Source organism: Monodon monoceros, unplaced genomic scaffold, assembly GCF_005190385.1.
Source record: "Monodon monoceros isolate NGI ecotype Baffin Bay Population unplaced genomic scaffold, NGI_Narwhal_1 Super_Scaffold_16, whole genome shotgun sequence".
Lineage (NCBI taxonomy): Eukaryota > Metazoa > Chordata > Mammalia > Artiodactyla > Monodontidae > Monodon > Monodon monoceros.
In genome coordinates, this window is record NW_021703772.1 from 83,530,144 (window position 1) to 83,549,910 (window position 19,767).

Here is a 19,767-nt window from a genome sequence, read left to right on the forward strand (position 1 = left end):
TAGTTAAGTGTTTTAAAATATTTAGAGGGCTTAATACCATGCTGGAGTAACACAAAATATTTAGATCACACTGAACATCAGACCTCCTGTGTTAGAGTCTGCACTTTTGTTTGTGGAGCAATTAGTTATCTTAGGTGAGGTCCTGAATTGGATATCTGTTTTAAAAGATATAAAGTAAATTTATACCACACAAAAAGTATAAATGGAATTTATTTGACTGCATTTGCATACAATTTTAAATGGAAGAGTTTACATTTTAAATAGGTATCCTTGTGCCTATGTGTTTGTCTGAGTTTTAGGTATGTAATTTTTATCGGGTATATTTCATGTAGGAGATATCGTCTATCTTAGAGAAAAAAATAACAACGGACACACATATTAATGTAATTTATCATTGTGTGGCATATAAAAGCACACATCTTAAAAAGCAGTTTTAAAATGTAATGATTTAACTGTAAATAAAAAACTATGTATTTAATAATAAATGGCATCAAAGTTGCATTTTCATGAGAAAATAAACTCCATAAATATAAAAGCATTTAGAAGTTTGTTGTTTTAATATTTAAGTGGTTTATATGCTATATTTGTTATTAGCTAACTGGATATTAATGTCTGCTTTGAATAGTCTGCTCAAAAATCTAGAAGTATATGTAATTTAACAGATAAATATTTTCTTTGTTTTCTTTATGTCTATTGGTCCTAGAATTTTAATCTATTTTTTTTAAGTAAAGAAGAGCGAGAGACAAAAAAGTTCAATAGTATGAGTGAGGTTCAGTACCACCGCCTAATTTCTTGGTTAACTGTAAGGTCATTCCCCAAACAGCAGGGCATAGGGGAAATATACAATTCTGGAATCATTATATCATTTCCTGTCCTGTTTCCTGTCAACTGTTCCTGCCAGAAATGGCTAATAATGACCTATTTTCACCAAGTAATAGAAGAAGCTGAAGTCAGAATTATGCTGTAGAATTAGATCTCTTTCCTAAATGTAGTTATAAAATCTGGACTAAAGAGGGCAGGAGATACTCTACAAAAAGAAATCTACAGAGGATCAAAAATAATCTCCATGAACAAATCATGCATACATTTGAGTATATGATAGTGATTTATTTTCAATAAAATCTGTATAAATGCTTTAACTTCTTTGATTCCTTGACTAACTGGAGTTTCAGCAATATTTGTAGGTGTGAGCTTTCCTTACATTGAGTGTTCAGCTTACCTCACTGCATTAATATTGGATATAGAAGTTTTTAAAACATTCCTTTAGATTGTAGTTTCCTTCTGGGTATATCAGAAGCAAGGAAATTAATAGTAGCCTATAACTAGGAAACATGTCTTTCATTTAGTGTAAAATATGAGGTCTATTTTAATCTTTTCTCCATCCTCAAACGTATCTTTTAAAACCCATGACAACATATATCACAAATGAATCTCTCTCCAAATTAATGTGAATTTCCCTGGATATGCAAGCTAAATAGAACTCTAATTCTAATTTTCTACTCAATGCAGGAACCTCCTCTTCCCTTTTGTAAGTTTTATAAATTTATCTGGCAAAATAGAGAATCTGAAATTGGTGTACATACTCAGAAACTGATGAATGATAATGATCATCACTTGTAGGTAGGTATTCAAGAGAAATTGCTAAGAGACAAGGCATGCTAACTTCTTCCTTATTTTCAAGCTGCACACATTTTTATTTTAGTCTGTAGATATCTAGTTAATCTCACATCTCCAGAAACATTTATAGATATTTAGGTAATTAAGTAAACTGAAGAAATAGTTCTCTGAAACAAATCATACTGTATTTTGCATATGGTCAATATCCAGTTTGTTAAACTTTACAGAATACCAAACTTTCACTTGTTCAAAATGTATCCTTAGAAAAATGTTTAACAGTTATTGGGATACTTCAGTTATTCTGACAATAAATATTTTTCTAACCTAGTTTGCTTTAATATAAAATTTAAATTCTAATTATGATGTTACATGAAATAATATAATTCTTATATTGGATCTGAATGTCATTGTATTGACCAAGTAAACTTAAAACTTGAACAGCCAAAAAAAAAAAAATCAAAGTGTTTAACCTTATTGACAGGATGAAATATTCAAGTAGTTGAAGATAGTCATATATAAAGAATTTAACACTGAGTTTAAATGTCTGGATAACTGCTTTCATCTGGGACAAGTTTTGTAATTCCCCACCTCTCAGCACATCAGAAGTAAATATTGGTCCTGTACACTTGGATTCTTCTAAGCAGTGGACACTTCTATCAGGCAGAGACTAAGGTAAATAGAGGCTAACCTTCTCTGCAATTTAGATGAATGCAAGACTCTGTCACCCGCCAAATCACAAGAACATGGGTTCTAGGCCACACTTGCCCACACCTGTAAATAACCATTTTTTAAATGCTGAATCAATGAATCTCACAGTCTTCCCTAATGTCTGTCATGTGTTTTATTTTTCTGTCTTACAAAGACCAGATTTCTGGTTATTTGGAGAATTGGGGGATAAGAGGCCATCTCTGTTACAGTGAAAATGAGCTTGCAGATAACCAGGATAATAATCAATAAACTCAGGGGCGTAGGTAAACATCATTTGGCATTTATAATAAATTTCTAACAGTGAAAAGAGTATTTAATGCAAGTTTTTCCTAGTGTCTATGGTGTGCATATTGTATTCTGTAAATCTTCCAAAATGTGATATTCTGAAAATTCTACATAATTAGTTAAAACATTCTCATAACATCTATAGATCATAAAATATTAAAAATTTGTGACTCAGATTTCTGGGTGGCATGTGGGTTATTTTGTGTTTGCTGATGTCCAGGTTGTTTCTGAATGACTTGGTGTCCTAGAACTGAAGCCCTCCTAGATTTGAACTTAAAAATTTAGTATCACATTTCACTGCTTTCTTCATACCTAGATGAAGGTCTTTGCCATAGCTACACTTATTGCTTTAAGTCCACATAAGGTACTTCATTATATGCAGTGCCCTCTTGAAATTTACAGAATTTTTTTTTTCATTTGCTGAAAACACATTATTCCATGTGTTGAAGTTTAATTTACTTCAGGTCGGTATTTATTGAGGGCCCACTCAGAAAGTCTGAAGACAGTAAACTAATTTGTCAGAGGAAACAAACAGACATTTCAGTACCTCATTTTCCTTGAAATGCAGGAATATAATCCCAGCAACTACTGCTTTATAAGACAAGGATAAGAGAGGCAGAGATGATATGGAAACAGCTTTTTTTTTTTTTTTTTTTTTTTTTAAATCAGAAAATCAGAAGATACTCCCAGGATTGCATCTTTGATGGTCCTGGATCTATAGTGGGCAGGAACAATATTGGAAATTGTCCATGGAAGTTAGGCAAATAATGCTACTTTAAAATTAGATTCACTGTGTTCTGAATAAAACATATTGACCTGAATTTTAAACAAATGATACACTGTGTAAGAGGGAAAACATTAATCAGGGTATTTTACTTTACTTCATGATAATTTAAGTTATATTTACCTTATAGATACAATAAAAATGTATAATTCCTAACAAGTTAATTCTTAAATAGGTGTGACTATGAAATAGCAATGATGATTTTTTTTTAAAGATATACAAATTTTACAAAGTTTAGATAGGGTTAACCTTCAATATAGGTATTTTAGACACTTAGTACAATCAAAATGCTAGAGCTTCATTTGTAAATTTCTTCAGATCTCATTTATCACTTTTTCTTCTCCTTTTTCTCTGTCATATAGCTGTTTTGTCCCCAGTTACTCAGCATTATAAGGTAGAGAAATCACAGGTTTTAACCTCATGGAGTATCAATCTCTTTATCTAAAAAAAGAAATAAAAATAATGCCCATTATCACAATTCACTTAGACTATAGTTTCTGGCATTAATTTTATCTCAGTTCCTTAAGAAAGCACTAGAATATTTGAACAATAGCAAGATAATTGGAAAAAATGTACAACCACACTTTTTAAGAAGGTAACAGATCTGGATATATGAAATATGAATTATTTTTCAAAATCATTCACAATTTAGAGCTCTTCCTCACATGTAGCTAATTTCCTTTGACTGGATTTGTACACAAGTTGGGGCCAGTTAACTCTAACACAAGGCTGAATTCAGTACTCCTGGCACTGTCCTTTGCTCCTTCTTCAGGCAGTCAAGATCCACCATTAAGACAAACCAAAGTGGAGGAGCCGGTATCAACCCAGGAGAACAATCAATGAAACTATTTCTAGTTAAGGAGCAGGGAGTTGTGCTGATAGCTAATTTTAGAATTAAAAATGTAGCTTATTGATTTACATTTTCCAAAACTCATGTGTATTTTTTAATGTAAAGAATACGTAGACAGAAATTATAGTGTTTTATCTTCACCATGTCCTCTGTGAAACCAAAGAAATGGTCAGTGCATCCCCTTAATTGAATGAACTGATATAATTAATTTTAAAATGTTATTAAGGGGAGGTGACTATTCATGTTAAGATGCGAGGGCATTTGAATAAAAATAATAGCTTTTGATATTCATCTAAGCAACCTCCATCAATAGTGCTTGCCATGGAGAACAATGGTAAATGACCTCATTTTCCGTTCTTTTTGGAGATTTTTAGTCTTGTTCTTAAGTGTGTGTAACATATTTCAGAGCATCCTTTCCCTTTAGACTTTTCCATTTCACCTTCTCTTCTTCTTCATTCTTCTTTTGACTGCCTTTGAATTTTCCCCTGAACTTTGTTCTTTCAGTGAACTTTTAACCCACTTTTTGAACTCCAATTCCCTAAGAAGACTCATTAACTTTATAACTGGGATTAGAATACAAAACAAATGTTGGTTCCAGGGAATTGTTCTAATTTCTTTTCACTCTACCCGGAGCTGTCACTTCAAAGCATGTGCTTGAAATACGTCACGTAAAACAACAAAACTAGACTTTAGCTGCTTTAGTCTTTTAAATTTATAATATAGCTTTGTGGGAAGCAATGAAATATACATATTGGAGATGTCTTACAGCACCTGAGGAAGACATAAATTCAGACTTTGAATGAGACATTACTTGGTCTTGGTAGATTTGTTCTATATGGTTAACTGGGTTAATTTCATTTTTGACAATTATTTAAAAATTTTTTAAATGAAATCTTTACAGAGAACAGTTAAATTTAACAATTTATTATAATGACTTCTTAACTAGAGTAGAAAGATTTACTTTTTAGCCATAATTTTTAAGGAAAAATAAGCTTTAACATCATTCTGCATGCATGGATTTGTGTTCATCAAATTGGTCTCCTGCTTCTTTTTTATTATCAAGTGACAGGTTCATTATGTGAAAGTATTCTGTAAATTTAAGTTCTTTTCACGTAATGATGTATTTTCAATTAAAGAAATATTTTAATTAAGAAATATTTAGACTTTCAATTATATATATATTTAACTGAAGTATAGTTGATTTACAATATTATATTAGTTTCTGATATACAGTATAGTAATTGAATGTTTTTGTAGTGGGTTAAAACATACATTTAATGTTGAGAAAGTAGTTGGGAAAAAATTCCCCTACTGTATGTAGATTTTTGTTCTTCTTTTAAAAATGTTGTAGTTTATATACTCTACTGGAAAATCCAGCCCTAATATCATATAAGAAGAATAAAGCATGTTACCTAGAGTATGAAAATCTTACAGAATGACCTCTAAGGTTATAGCTCAGAAACAAGAGGCCAGATTGACTAAACTAGCAGTCTTTCATATGTTCCATATGTCATGTGGGGAGACATGAGTAGTTGTGCCTCAGTAATTATATGTGATTAAGTTATATTCCCTGGAGTATAAAGTTTGGACCTATTTGGGGGATAAATTTTAAAACTGGTCTACTTGATAATGTTCTGTGTCTTTGCTTGATTTTCTCTTTCATGATATTTACCAATTGTTCTTGAATGTCTCCATATGGATGAAACACTGAATAAAACTCTCAGTTTGGTACTGTGCCCATTGAACAAATATACATGGTTTTGAGTCAATCTAGGGTCAAATGGACTAGGACTATTTGCAACAACAAAGTAATACACTAATAATTCCCATAGCTGCCCAGGGATTGGGAATAGTAGAGAAATATGAGTATTTCTAAGAGATTAATCACATTACTGAGCACTTGGTATGAAAAAACACACTGACGATCAGATTAGATGCTGGTATATACGGGCTGAAAATTGTTCAATCCTCAGAGGATTAGGCAACCTGAAATCTTCTCTTATAGACTAGCACTGATCACTGGGGAAGTAACTGATCCTTAATATAGAAATACCTAGTTTAGAATTAATTATTTTTCTTATAACAAGTAATATTATCACACTGTTTTTAAAACATGGAAAATATCTATAAATGCACAGAGTTTAGAAGTACCTTATTTCTCTTATGTTCAAGATAGTGTTATACTTAGTAGGTAGTGGAAGGGCCAATACAATGTACATACACATACAGCAAAATAAAACACAAATGATCATGTCTGGCACATATGATGCTCTAGAACAAATGGACGTCAGAGACAGGGGAGTCCAAATGATGCATATTTTGAGGAAATATAAATTCAGCACTAAAAAAGACAAGCAAAAATTTGACAGGAAATAGAGCCAAGTTTGTTGCAGAACCACAGATCTTTAGGAAAGTTGAGGAATATTTAAGGGACCCTCTGTCAACCTTAGTACCATTTTGTCTCATGCTCCAGGGATGGTATAGATTACTGGGTATTCATCTGATTTAAAAGAGCTGCTATATAGCCAACTTGAAGATGGCTAAAGAATTTACTTTGAATCATTGGGTTTAACCTGTTCTGTAGCAAGTGCGGACAAACCCTGCAACACTGTGAAACTTTAGTGTGAAAGAACAAAGGAGCTTGAAATTTCATCCATTTTGTTGAAGGGTCTTAAACCTTGAGAATCAAGGTAGTTTTTAATCCATTTCACATGTATTTCTTTCTCTCCTTGTACACACATATATGGTGTGGCTTGAGAGTTTCTCTTAAGCTGCAATTACTTTGAGACATATTCTCTTAAATTCAAGAAATAGAAGTAGAAAATCAGGCTTGAATTCCTGGCTCTGTGCCAATGACTAATAGTTCTCTTCAGCTCTTTTCTGTGCTACTTCTATAACTGGATAGCTGATGGTGAATTTTAATGGCTGTTTTGGGGCTTGGGAAAAATTATATATAATATATATGGAAAAGAAAGCAATTAAGGACAGGAGATTGTTGAAAGCTTTACTGACTTTCAAGCTGTGAAAAGAAGAGGCCAAGATACCTTATGCTTTTGATGCCTGAGAGCCTTGAACCAAAAAGGGAAAGGAGAAAAACATACTCACACGTTGGGACTCTGATTTGAAATCCCTTTTCTTCTTTCCATCTATGGGTACCCAAATAGGGTCAAAAAGCCAGCACCTCAGTTATTTTGCTGAAAGGGTAACAAATGTCTCAACTTTCAGCACACATTCCCACCATAAGTGAAAACTAAGTAAGTTGAGCTTCAAATCACTAATGCTTTCTTCCTGTTACAACTGTAGCCTCATGGTGAACTTTAGAAACAGGTTCGTATTTTTCATAATAATTTTCCCCTGACATAAGTGGTAGATAATTAAACTAAATTCTTCCTGTCAAGAGTCAGGGTTTTTCTGCAGTGGAATAAATCAGATTGGTTTGAAATCTGATCCAAGGTTCAATCAAATGTTATCTCTTCTTTAAAAAATGGTATCCATGTCAGTCATTGCATGTATTGTTTGCATTTAGGAGAAGCTATGAGCTCATGTTATGACCAATACTATCATCTTGTGAAATCGCAAGTGTGTCTTGATTTTTTTCAACTGTAAGAAAAGGAAAACAATTCTCTCTATGTGCCTCATGAAACTCTTTCAGCACCACCATTATAAATCTTAGATGGAATAGAATTGAGATTAGTCAGAATAGCTACTTATGGACAACTGCCAAACATCAAAGCAAGGCAAACAAACTATATAAATTCTGTAAACACACTAATTTGGATTTAAGTCTTTTAAGTAGGAAAAAGGAAAAAAAGTCTTGTAGGATAGATTTCAAATATTGTTGGGACTAAATATAGAATAAGGTGGAAAAATTATCACAAATTTTATTAAGTATTAATTTATTAAAAGTGTGGAGGATGTATATCTATACTACTTCTAAAATAAATCTATTACTGATTCCATACAGTCAAAACTTTTTCTGATGCTCAAAAATGTTTAAGTTTGCAGTATGTTTGAGTTGTGCATACTATGTTTCACAATTCCATACACATGATCGTCTGATCCATGGTTTACATTTATTATAGACCTGTTTACACATCATACTGTCATTCCAATTAAAAAGATATTAATCCTGTTTGCAAAAAGTAAAATCATGATATTGAAAATAAAAGCCAAGAAAAGCAATAAAACCCCAAATTTATGTTATTTTGCTATTTTTCTGATTTGTGTGTTACCATTAATTTTTAAAACTTTGTTCACAGCTCTGTTTCCTTTGGACTGCTAAACATGTTATTATGTGCTTACCTCATCACTGAAGAATGGTAAATCTCTAATCTCACTCAATTTAGTGCTTTTCCATTCTGGTACTAAATTGTCTGAAAGAAAGCAAACACCCAGTCACTATAATAACTTAATTTTTTACAGTACCATATCTTTTCTGAACAAGTTTTATATGTTATCTTACTTTATCCTTATTTTTTAATTCTGTAGGTAGGTGGTAAAAGCAATTATGGTTAGTTGGAAAAACGGAAACTGGTACATAAAAGGCATGTGAAATTCCTAAAATCACAGAAGTAGTTTCTTATTTTTAAGAACACATTTTTATTCTGTACAAATTAAAATAAGTACCCTGTTTATTTAATCCCTCTGCCAAGGTAGGCATATTATCTTCATTTTATATTTGAGGAAAAAAGAGCTTAGCGTTATTCAATTTGTCCAAGTTTATGCAACTAGCAATATGAGATTCTAACCTGGCTAAGGCTGATTTTAAAGGCTATTCTTCTTTAAATATATATAGCCTTTAATTGGTCTAGTTTTTGTGTTCCAAATAGTTCTTTCAGCTAGTCATAGCTTCCCATTTTTTGTGTGGCAATTATGACTCCTACCCAATTAATAGAACTCAATTTAATAAAATCATAAATATTTGTAGAGAAATAATTCTTCTTCCAGATGATTAATTTTTTTAAATTTATGTTCTACTAATTGTCACATTACAAAAATCTGAGTGGTCTTGGTAAAGAAGTATTATGTCTGTGCATAATGGGTGGCTATCATTGAAGAAAGGAAAAATAAAGCTAATTAGAATAAAATTTCAAGCTAAGTTTGGGATATTTTTATCTCATTAAACATAAATTATGTGTGCCCAATATTCACATAAAATATAAAATACAATAATAAAATAATGTTCTTGTAACAACTAACCAGGTTAGGAAGTCATATACATATTATTGATATTTATGTGTTCCTTGCTCCAATTTATTCTCCATCCTCTTTCTGCAAAAGTATACTATAATCCTATATTTAGTATTAATCTATCTCACTTGTGGCTATATAAATCAAAATATGTGTATTTGTCAACAAACAGCATGTAGTGTTATGTTTTATATTTCAAAGTATAAAACCACCCTTTCAAAGCATAAGAACACATGGCCTGCCTTAGACTCAGGTTGAATGAGGGTAACAGATAAAAGGTCCTGACCCACATCATCAGCTGAGTAACCTATCTAGTAACAAGCAGCAGCAAAGTATGTCAACAGAGGGAGGACAAGAGAGTGGGGAGACCACATCTGTGGCACAGCATGTAGTTAAGGGTAAAGCTGGGGATACAGCAAGGACAATGAGAAAATCCTTCTAACTCTGGAGCCATCACCCTAGGTTCAACCAATAGGATCTCACCACTAAAGAAATTTGAAGCCTGTTGCGTCCTTAAGCTATCATAGCAAGATAGATAGATAGATAGAGAGAGAGAGAGAGAGAGAGAAACCAGCTAAAACCCCATACCAACAGCCTGGTAGAATAAGAGATATGCCCATTGCAGGAATGAATACTATTTTCTTCATTCTCTACTTTTTTATACCTTATCATTAACATTTAATAAAAATTACAAGACAAAAAAAGGAAGAAAAATTTTAAAAATTTTCTTCACCCACTGTGAAGAGAGAAAGTTATAAAGTCAGACAGATATTATCCAGATATTATTGAACTGAATAACCATGAGTGATATGTTAAAGGATTTCACAGAATGGGCAATATGAAGGAATAAATGGGGAGTTCAACAGAGAGTTGAAAACTAGAAAAAGAGTTAAATAAAAAAATAGAAATGAAAAGGCAACAAAAGTGAAAAATGACTTCAAAGAGCTCACTCTCAAAACAACTGGAGAAGGTAATCAAAATTGAAAGCTAACCAATAAAATTATCAAAATACAATCACAAAGATAAAAGAAAAAACAGAGCATCCAAAAACTGTAATGAGATGAAAAAACAAACAAACAAAAGCATACACAGCTGTAATACAATATCAAATAGTCTAACACACGTTATTAGAGTCTCACAAGGAAAGGAGAGAAAGAACATGGAAGAAGAAAGGTTTGAGAAATAGTAGCTAAGAAATGTCCAACAATAATGAAAGGTATTAAAACACAGAGCTGAGAAGCTCAGGGAAACCCAAGCAGGATAAATAAGAAAACACACATACACACTCTTAGAAACATAATATTCAAATTGCTTAAAAAAGGAAAAGATAAAAGGAACACCTTGCAAGCAGCCAGAGAGAAAATGAAAATAAGAAATGCAGCTGACTTCTTCTTAGAAACTATGCAAACCCAATGACAATAAATGAATATTTAAAGTACCAACATGAAAAAAACCTGTCAATTCAAAATTCTATACCTAGCAAAAATATCTTTCAAAAAATAAAGGGAAAAATGTAAACTATTATTTATTTGTTATTTTGCTTACATATTCTTATGTTACTTGTTTATGGGAACTCATTGTTATGTTTTTGAGACTTCTGTGTTGTTATACATAACTGGTTCATCTAGTTTGTCTATCATATAACACTTTTTATATATATGAACTCAATTTTAAAATCCAGTTTTTGCTGATGGACATTGAGTTTTTATAATTTTTCTCTATTCTAAATATTACTGGAGTAGCATTCTTAATAAGTATCCTCTGGTAATTAATGCATGAGATTTTCTCTATGGTGAAAGACTAAGTGTGGAATTTCTAGTTAAAGTGTAAGTATTATAAATGTTTGACTTTAATAGATAATAACAATTTGCTTTGCAAAGTGTTTAAACAATTTACATTCCCACTAGCAGTGTACAATAATGTCAGTTATAGTTATCCTAAATTCTTTTCACAATGTGTAACATCAGGATTTTTAACATTTTGTTACTTACTGAAAATACAGATTCATTCTCACTGTCATTTTTACTTACAGTTTCTTGATTACTAGTGAGGTTGCAGGGGTCTTTTTTATGTTTATTAGAAATGTAGTTTCTTCTACTGTGTATCAACTATTTTAATATTTTATCATTTTTTCTAATAAGTTTTCTTTGTCTTATTAATTGGACAGAAGTTGTCTTCTATATAGTAATCCTCTGGATTGTAAATAGTTTTTATGCAATCTATCTTTTCATGTTTTTGTGAAGTTTTTTGATGCATGGGATATCCTTATTTCATATAACTCAATGTACCAGTCTTTCACTCTTATGGTATTTAGTTTTTAGGTCTTATTAAAAACTTGACCTCTATTTTGTAGTCATAAAAACATTTTTTCTTGATGTTTCAAATTTTACCTTTAAATCTTAGATCTTATGTCTAGTACTTATTTTCATATACTATGTAACGTAGTGAGTAAATCTTTATTTTCCTTATGACAAGCTCTCCCAAAATCATTAGACCATTTATTCCCCACTAAGTTTTCAGTTTTATGAAGGTTTTAAGGAAATGTAACAAACTGCACATGTTTAAATTGTATAAACTGATAAGTTTATATATATATATGCACTCATAAAATCGTCACTACAATCAAGAAAAAGAACCTGTCTCCCCAAAATTCTTCATGTCCCTTTGTACTCTCTCTCTCAAGACCATCATTGTCCATTCTGCCCGTAAGCAACCACTTCATATACTTTTTTCTGTTTCCCAATTTCTATCTTATCTTCTGGGAAGCTCATTATGTGTACATTAGGCTGCTTGAAGTTGTCCTACAGCTCATTATGATCCGTTCATTTATTTTCAGTCCCTTTTATCTGTGTCTCATTTTGGACACTTTTCATTGCTTTATCTTCAGTTTCACTAATCTTTTCTCTTGCAAGTCTAATCTACTGTTAATCTCATTCTCTGTGTTCTTTAATCTCATTCATTTTTCATCTCTACAAATTTGATTTAGTCATATTTTATATATCTTTTATGTCTGAATTTAACGTGGTCAATCTTTAACTTCTTGAACATTTGGAGTATATAATTCATATTTTTTGTTTTAATGTTCTTAACTAATAATTAATTTCTATTGAATAACTTCTCTTTATTATGGGTCATATTGTTTTATTTCTTTGCATGCCTGGAAATTTTTTATTTGATTCTAAATATTGTAAACTTTACCTTGTTGGGTGCCAGGTATTTTCATATTCCTACAAATACTATTAAGCTTTTGTTTTTGGTATGCAGCTAAGTTACTTGAAAATACTTTGCTCCTTTCAAGTTCCTTTATTTAAGTTTACTGTTAGGATCAAGATAAGGGAAGCCTATATTCTTGGCTAAATTTGACTTACTATTAAGCCATACTTAAGTAGACTCCCTGACTCCCTGGTTTTTCATTAATTACAAGGTTTTTCCATTCTGGTTGGTGGAAAACACAAACTAGTTCTAGTCTCTGTCCAGCTCTAGGGATTTTTTTCCCTCTAATCTTTTTAGATGGATATTTCTGGGACCTCAGGAAATTTCTGTTCAGAAAGTCTAATCAGTACTCAGCTGAAGACTTGAGAATGACCTTCTATAGACCTACAGAACTTTATCTTTTGTATCATTCTCCTTTCTGGTCCTCTGACCTATGAACTCAGACTGCTTTGGTCGCTTAGGACTCACAACTTTATTTCTTCAAGTCAGGGAGACTTCTAGGATCTACTAGGGTCTCCTTTGGTTTCTGCTTTTGTTTTTGTTTTTTGCTGCCTCTGTGACTTACATATTTTCTCCAGGCAGTAAGTTTAGACAATCAAAGGGCTCACCTTGTCTGTTTCCTCTTTCTCAGTGATCGATTTCCTGCACTGCCTAATGTCTGAAAGTAGTTTTCTCATAAATTTTTCAGTGTTATGGTTGTTTTAGGCACAGAGGATAAATCCACTCCCTGCTACTGTTTCTTAGCCAGGAGTGGAAGATTGCTCATGTTTAAAGTTTCTATAGATGTATGGTGTTCTGTTCTGATTCATTGATCCCTTTATGTATCTCTACATAAATTCCACACTCTCTTCATACTATAGATTTATAAATATATTTGTAACTTATAGAGAAAATTTCTTCACTTTCATTTTCCTTCAAACTTTGTTTCATTGATTCATAACCCTATTGTTTTTATATAAAATTTAAAGTTAGTTTATAAAAAAATGCCCATTGTAATTTTTTTTGGAATTACATTGAATTTAGAGATTAATTTGAGGAAGTTAAAAATATGAAAAATTCCCATTCATGAACACGGTTTTTCTTTCTACTTATTTAGGTCTTCTTATCTTTCAATAAATTTGTAAATTTTTTCTATAAAATTTCTGAATATTTTTCTAGTGTTTACTACTTATTATTTATATATTACTTTGAAAATTCTCCATGCATTTCAATTACAATTTCTAATTGTTTTTTGTCTGAAGGAACAAGTTTAATTTTTGATTGTAGGCCTAATAGAAAACTGCTAAATTTTCTTATTAACCTAATAATCTATATAGATGATTTTATCCTCTATGAATAATGACATGTAATTATTTCTTTCCATATATATTCACTTTCTTTATTCTTACAGTGTTTGTTACACTAAATAATGGTAGCAGAAATTCTTTTCTTGTTTCTTTAATATCTGAATTTAATTAGATATGTTACTAGATTATCTAGAATTTAAATAGGCTCATACTTTTATGATAAATCCAACCTGATCAATTAAAAAAATAAATTGCTAGACTTGAACTGAAGATATCTTACATAGAGTGGCAGCCATGAGTATACCTACAGACCTCCAACTTCCAGGGAACAATATTGTCTAAAGGTTGAGTTGCACTCTGAAATTCATTGCCTCATTTGTAACAAGCACAGGCTTCACATAGGCCACAGGTTCTTACCAACCAATGATTAGTGTAGCAGGGATACAATCATAACACTGGACCAATCTTGGAAACAGGAGACTCCTCTGATGGTGGACTTTGGCTCAAACTCTCCCTGAAATTCTTGCCAAACCATTCTTATACTTCCTGGTATTATGTGATGCTTTCATCCAACCTTCCTTCCCTATCTCCTTCGCTCAGGATCAGCCTTTCCTATTTTCATCCTTGTTTTCTCTCACAGACATTTCCCCTATTGAAATTCTTGTATGTTTAATCCCATCTTGATGCCTGCTTCTTGGAAGACCTAAATTTAATAAAAATGGTACTGCTACTGGGATAGTCTGAGAAAGGAGGCTACAAGATTGGGATTTGGGAATGACTCATTCACAGGCAGGATGGCAATTTGGTTGGTAGGCAGGGCATGCAGTTTACTTAGAAAAATGTGGTGCTTCAATTGCTGAAAATTTTACCAACAGTAATCTGGGAAATTTTCTCCATAGAGGGAATACAGTGGTAGGTATAAAGTGTGGAAAGTTGAAATATATAGGAGTAACAATGCCTACAAAGACAGCAGAGTTGGCTGGTTACTGCTGTGATGTATTTAAGCCCTGTAGAGGATAATGAAAGACTGAGACCTCTTAACAAGCAGTTAATGTAAGAATCACAGAAGGCATTATCTCCAGCACTGGAAGGGCTGACACAGATGAGCAGCAGACTGAAGACCTAATTGTAAGAGCTCAAGCACTCTAAAGACATTTGACTGCTCAGCAAAACAGATCTGTTATGTGAAGGGTGAGAGGAATCTGATATCCTGAAATATGATAAGGAGATACAAGTTGGGATATCCCCAAGGATATTGACTCTACAACTTGCCTGGACTTTTCAGGCTTCCAGAAATGGTCCATCCTTTTAAAAAAAATGATGTAGCATCTAGCTGTGCTGGAAGATTCTGCAGAAGTCTCTCTCCCACAGACAAAAGGTGGCCCCTCAGGAGCTGTTCCTACCTGCTCTCATTGCTGCCAGGCCAAAAAAAAACAACCTAGGGTTAAATCGCAGCATAATTTGCCTTGAGGATGTGCTGGGCTTGATAAGGGAGGATAGAGACTATAACTCTAAATAATTGCAAGGTTTACATGGCATGTATTGACAGGGATGAAGAAAGTCCTCCTAAGACTGGTTCTTCAAGGCTACTTGACCAAGAGGATCAGAATGTAAGATTAGATCAGCAAGATTTCATTGAATTAGGGACACTTTTTCAGGACACAGAATTCAGCACATTGAGAAAAACCCCACAGGATGGGGTCAAACTTGCCATTTGGGTTGCTCCTAGAATCTTGGAAAAATAATGGTCAGCTTTCAGTGAAGTGGAAATGTCTATGTTACCCTGAGAGATGGTAGAAAAAATAATAGGCTGGGGTAGGTGGAAATGCTAGAATGACTATATTATGTAAGGGCAGAAGATTCACCAAAAATTATGTTCAATGGGAAGACTGAGTGGATGCAACATTCACTAAGGAATTCATAAGGAATATGCTGATAATAGAGGCACCTGCATCACTGATAAGTTTGTTGATGGTTCTCCTCTGCAGGCGAGGATAGTTGGAAAGGCAGTCAGATAAAGCTGTACTTGTTAACATCCATGATAACAAAGTAATAGAGGGGAAGTAATTGTGCTTAAATACGAAGAGTCAAGAGGACACAATTACCGTAAAGACCGGAAAGATTGTAGAGACATCTTTATGGAAAAGGATCATAGAACATCTAGGGAATAAAGTGATAGGTGTCCAACAAGGGTGTTGCTTAACATCTTTGATCAATAAAACAAAACAAAAGGGCTTCCCTGGTGGTGCAGTGGTTGAGAGTCTGCCTGCCGATGCAAGAGATACAGGTTCGTGTCCCGGTCCGGGAAGATCCCACGTGCCATGGAGTGGCTGGGCCCGTGAGCCATGGCCACTGAGCCTGCGCGTCCGGAGCCTGTGGTCTGCAACGGGAGAGGCCACAACAGTAAGAGGCCCACGTACCGCAAAAAAAAAAAAAAAAAAAGAATGGAGGATGAGGAGGGTGAGATCAGTCTCCTAAGTTAAAAGTCATGGTCCTTTGCTCAGTTTCTGAATATGAGCCAGTTTTCATACGCAGAGTCCACTGGATCTCTAGAAGGAAGGACCCGGCAACACCATGGCAGGTATATAAAATGATGATTACCCCATTCTTACCCAAAGGAGCCTCAGTACTTATCATTTATTTGGGTAACTATACATTGGAAAAGGAGGAATGTCCAGACATTTCAAGGATTATTGAACATATGTTCTAAGTTGATATTTTTATCTGGATACCCAAAGAACTATCATAGTTCCCCTAGAATGGGGACCTATAGGAGGTAGATAATAAATATAGTATTTATTTCCAGTACTCACACTGGACTGCAGTAAGTCCTCCTTCCAGTAAACCCACTGGATCCACCACCTATATACTGGTATTTCCTCAATCCTTGAAAACTTAATTAGAACCTATGTGCTTATCAGTTAGTGTAACCCTATATTGGGCCACTAATCTGTTGAGAAAGAGTGATCATAGTGGGAAAGGTCAAATGGAATACTCTAAGACTATCCAGATCCCTCCCTTTCCCAAGAGAGTAAATCAAAAACAGTACTGTGAATGATGTCACAAAATATCGTAGAGTAGGGAACTCCGCTGAAACAACCATGAACTGGCAAAGATGGACATAATTGATTTTTCAGAACTCTGAAATTTAATCCAAAACTTACAGCAATCAGAGGACTGCTTAATAAGACGGATATAGACCCAAAACCATGGAAGGAGGCGGCAAAAAGAGGAAGTCTCTTTTTTTAGGAATAAGCACTTAGAGGCCCTCACATACACCATGGGAAGAGGGAGGACAACATTCATGCGCAGAACCAGACGCATGCATAAAGAGATCTAGGAATACCTCTAGGCTTGCACCCTTGACTGATCTGCAGGTTCCAAACAAGCAGGAGGTACAAGAAAAGGCAAAGCTGTAGGCAGCCTGTTTAGCATTGAAGGGATGTTCCAGTTTGTATCAATGCTATGATTGATTGGAAGGGTAGAATTCTTTTCCTTCTCTTTTTGACTTCAAGCATTTAAGAAAATCTCTGCCTGGCCACTGGCTAACCACTGAGTTAAAGGAATAAACACTTTAGTGACTCCAAATGCAGTGAATATATTCTTTGAAAAATGGTTTAGAAAAGTCACGACAAAAGGACAGCACTGAACAATCAACAACAGGAAACTTGGGAAATTTTACAGAAAAACAAATTGACAGAAATGTGTCCTTGAGGAAGCCCAGACATTGGACATACTAGACAAAATTTTAAGTCAACTGTCTTAAATGTGCACAAGGAGCTAAAGGAAACCATGGGCAAAGAAGATGGACAGGGAGTCATGGCTTACCAGAGTACAGAATTAAATGTTTTATCATGGGAACCAGTGCCAGGGTAGGAAAACCTGAATTGACAAATTGCTAGAAGCTTAGTGAGGACAGCTCTGAGGGTTAGAAACTCCAGGAAAAACCAATCATAAGGGTGTCCCCACATTATTATGAGATTTATCTTCAAGAGCTTCACCAGGTTCCTACAGTAAATATTAGAGAAAAAACCCCTCGTCCTTCCTGGAGGGGGAGAGGAAAAAAAGCATTTTGAAATAAACCACAGCACTTTTCTAAATAAGGCCTGCCCTCATGGGAAACCAGTTAATCAGAGACTAACCTGTTGGGGTATTATCAGACACTAATTGATTTGGAGGAATGAAAATACTCAACTCCATCCTACTCTAGCCTTCTATATGGGAGAAAGGAATACCCAACTCCAGCCCACTCTATCCATCCTGTTCCACCTAAGGTGGGCGATAGAGACTGAGAAACACTGATGAAGTTCACAGTCCACTGACATGGGCTCACCAAAAAGAATGAGACCTAATCATAGGACTACAGAACTCTTCCCCCACCCCCACACCTCACCCCCAGATTATTAAAGGTCTCTTTATATAATTTTCTTTTACCCAATACAACATGTCCAGCTATCAAGAAAAAATCACAAGGTTACCAAAAGGCAAAAAAAAAAGAAAAACATAATTTGAAGGGACAAAACAAGCATCAGATCCAGATATGTCAGGAATATTAGAATTATCAGATGGGTAATTTAAAACAACTATGATTAATGTGCTAAGGGCTCCTAATTGATAAAGTATACAATATACAAAAGCATATGGGCAATGTAAGCAGAAAGATAAAAATCCTAAGAGCCAAAATGAAATGCTATAGGTAGAAACACTGTAACACAAATTAAGAATGACTTTGATGGGCTCATTAGTAGACTAGACTCAGATGAGGAAAGAATTTCCGAGCTAGAGTCAGTAGAACTCTTGAAAACTGAAAAGAAAAGAGAATGAAGAACTTAAAGGAATAGAACAGAATATCCAAAAACTATGGTACAACTACACAAGGTACATATACTTGTAATAGGAATACCAGAGAAAAGATATAAAATAATAGAACAAATATTTTAAATAATAATGACTGAGAATTTCCTCAGACTAATGTCAGACACCAAACCACAGACCCAGGAAGCTCCAGAGGACAGCAGACAGGGTAAACATCAAAAAAATAAATAAATAAAATAAAAATACATCTAGCCACATCATACTCAACATATAGAAAATTAAAGAGAAAGGAAAAGTCCTGAACGAAGTCAGAGGAACAAAGCACCTTACCTATGAAAGAGCAAAGATAGGATTTTATCCAACTTACCTCAGAAATCATTCAAGCAAGAGCAGAGTGGAGTAAAATTTTTAAAGGGTTGAGAGAAAAAACACCAACCAAGAATTCCCAAAATTATCCTTCAAAACTTAAGGAGAAATAAAGACTCTTTCAGACAAACAAAAATTGAGGATATTTGTTTCTAGCATACCTGCCTTCAAAGAAATGTTAAAAGAAGTTCTTTAGAGAGGCAGAAAAGAATATAGGTTAGAAACTCAGTTCTGCATAAAATAAGGAAGACCATTTCAGAAGGAATAAGAGAAGGTAAAATAAAAACATTTTTTCTTATTTTTAACTAATCTAATAAAGACCATATATAAAAGCTCAGAGCTAATATCATACTCAATGATGAAAACCTGAAAGTTTTTCCTCTAGAACCTGGAATAAGACAAGGATGACTGCTTTCACCACTTTTATTCAACATAATACTGGAATTCCTAGCCACAGAAATTGGGCAAGAAAAGAAATAAAAAGCATCAAAATTAGAAAGAAGTAAAATTACCTGTTTGCAGATAACATGATCTTTTATGTACAAAAACCTAAAGATTCTCCCCAAATCTATTAAAACTAATAAATGAATTTAGCAGTTTCAGGATACAGATCCCCACCTAAAAATCAGTTCACTTTCTATATACTTCAATGA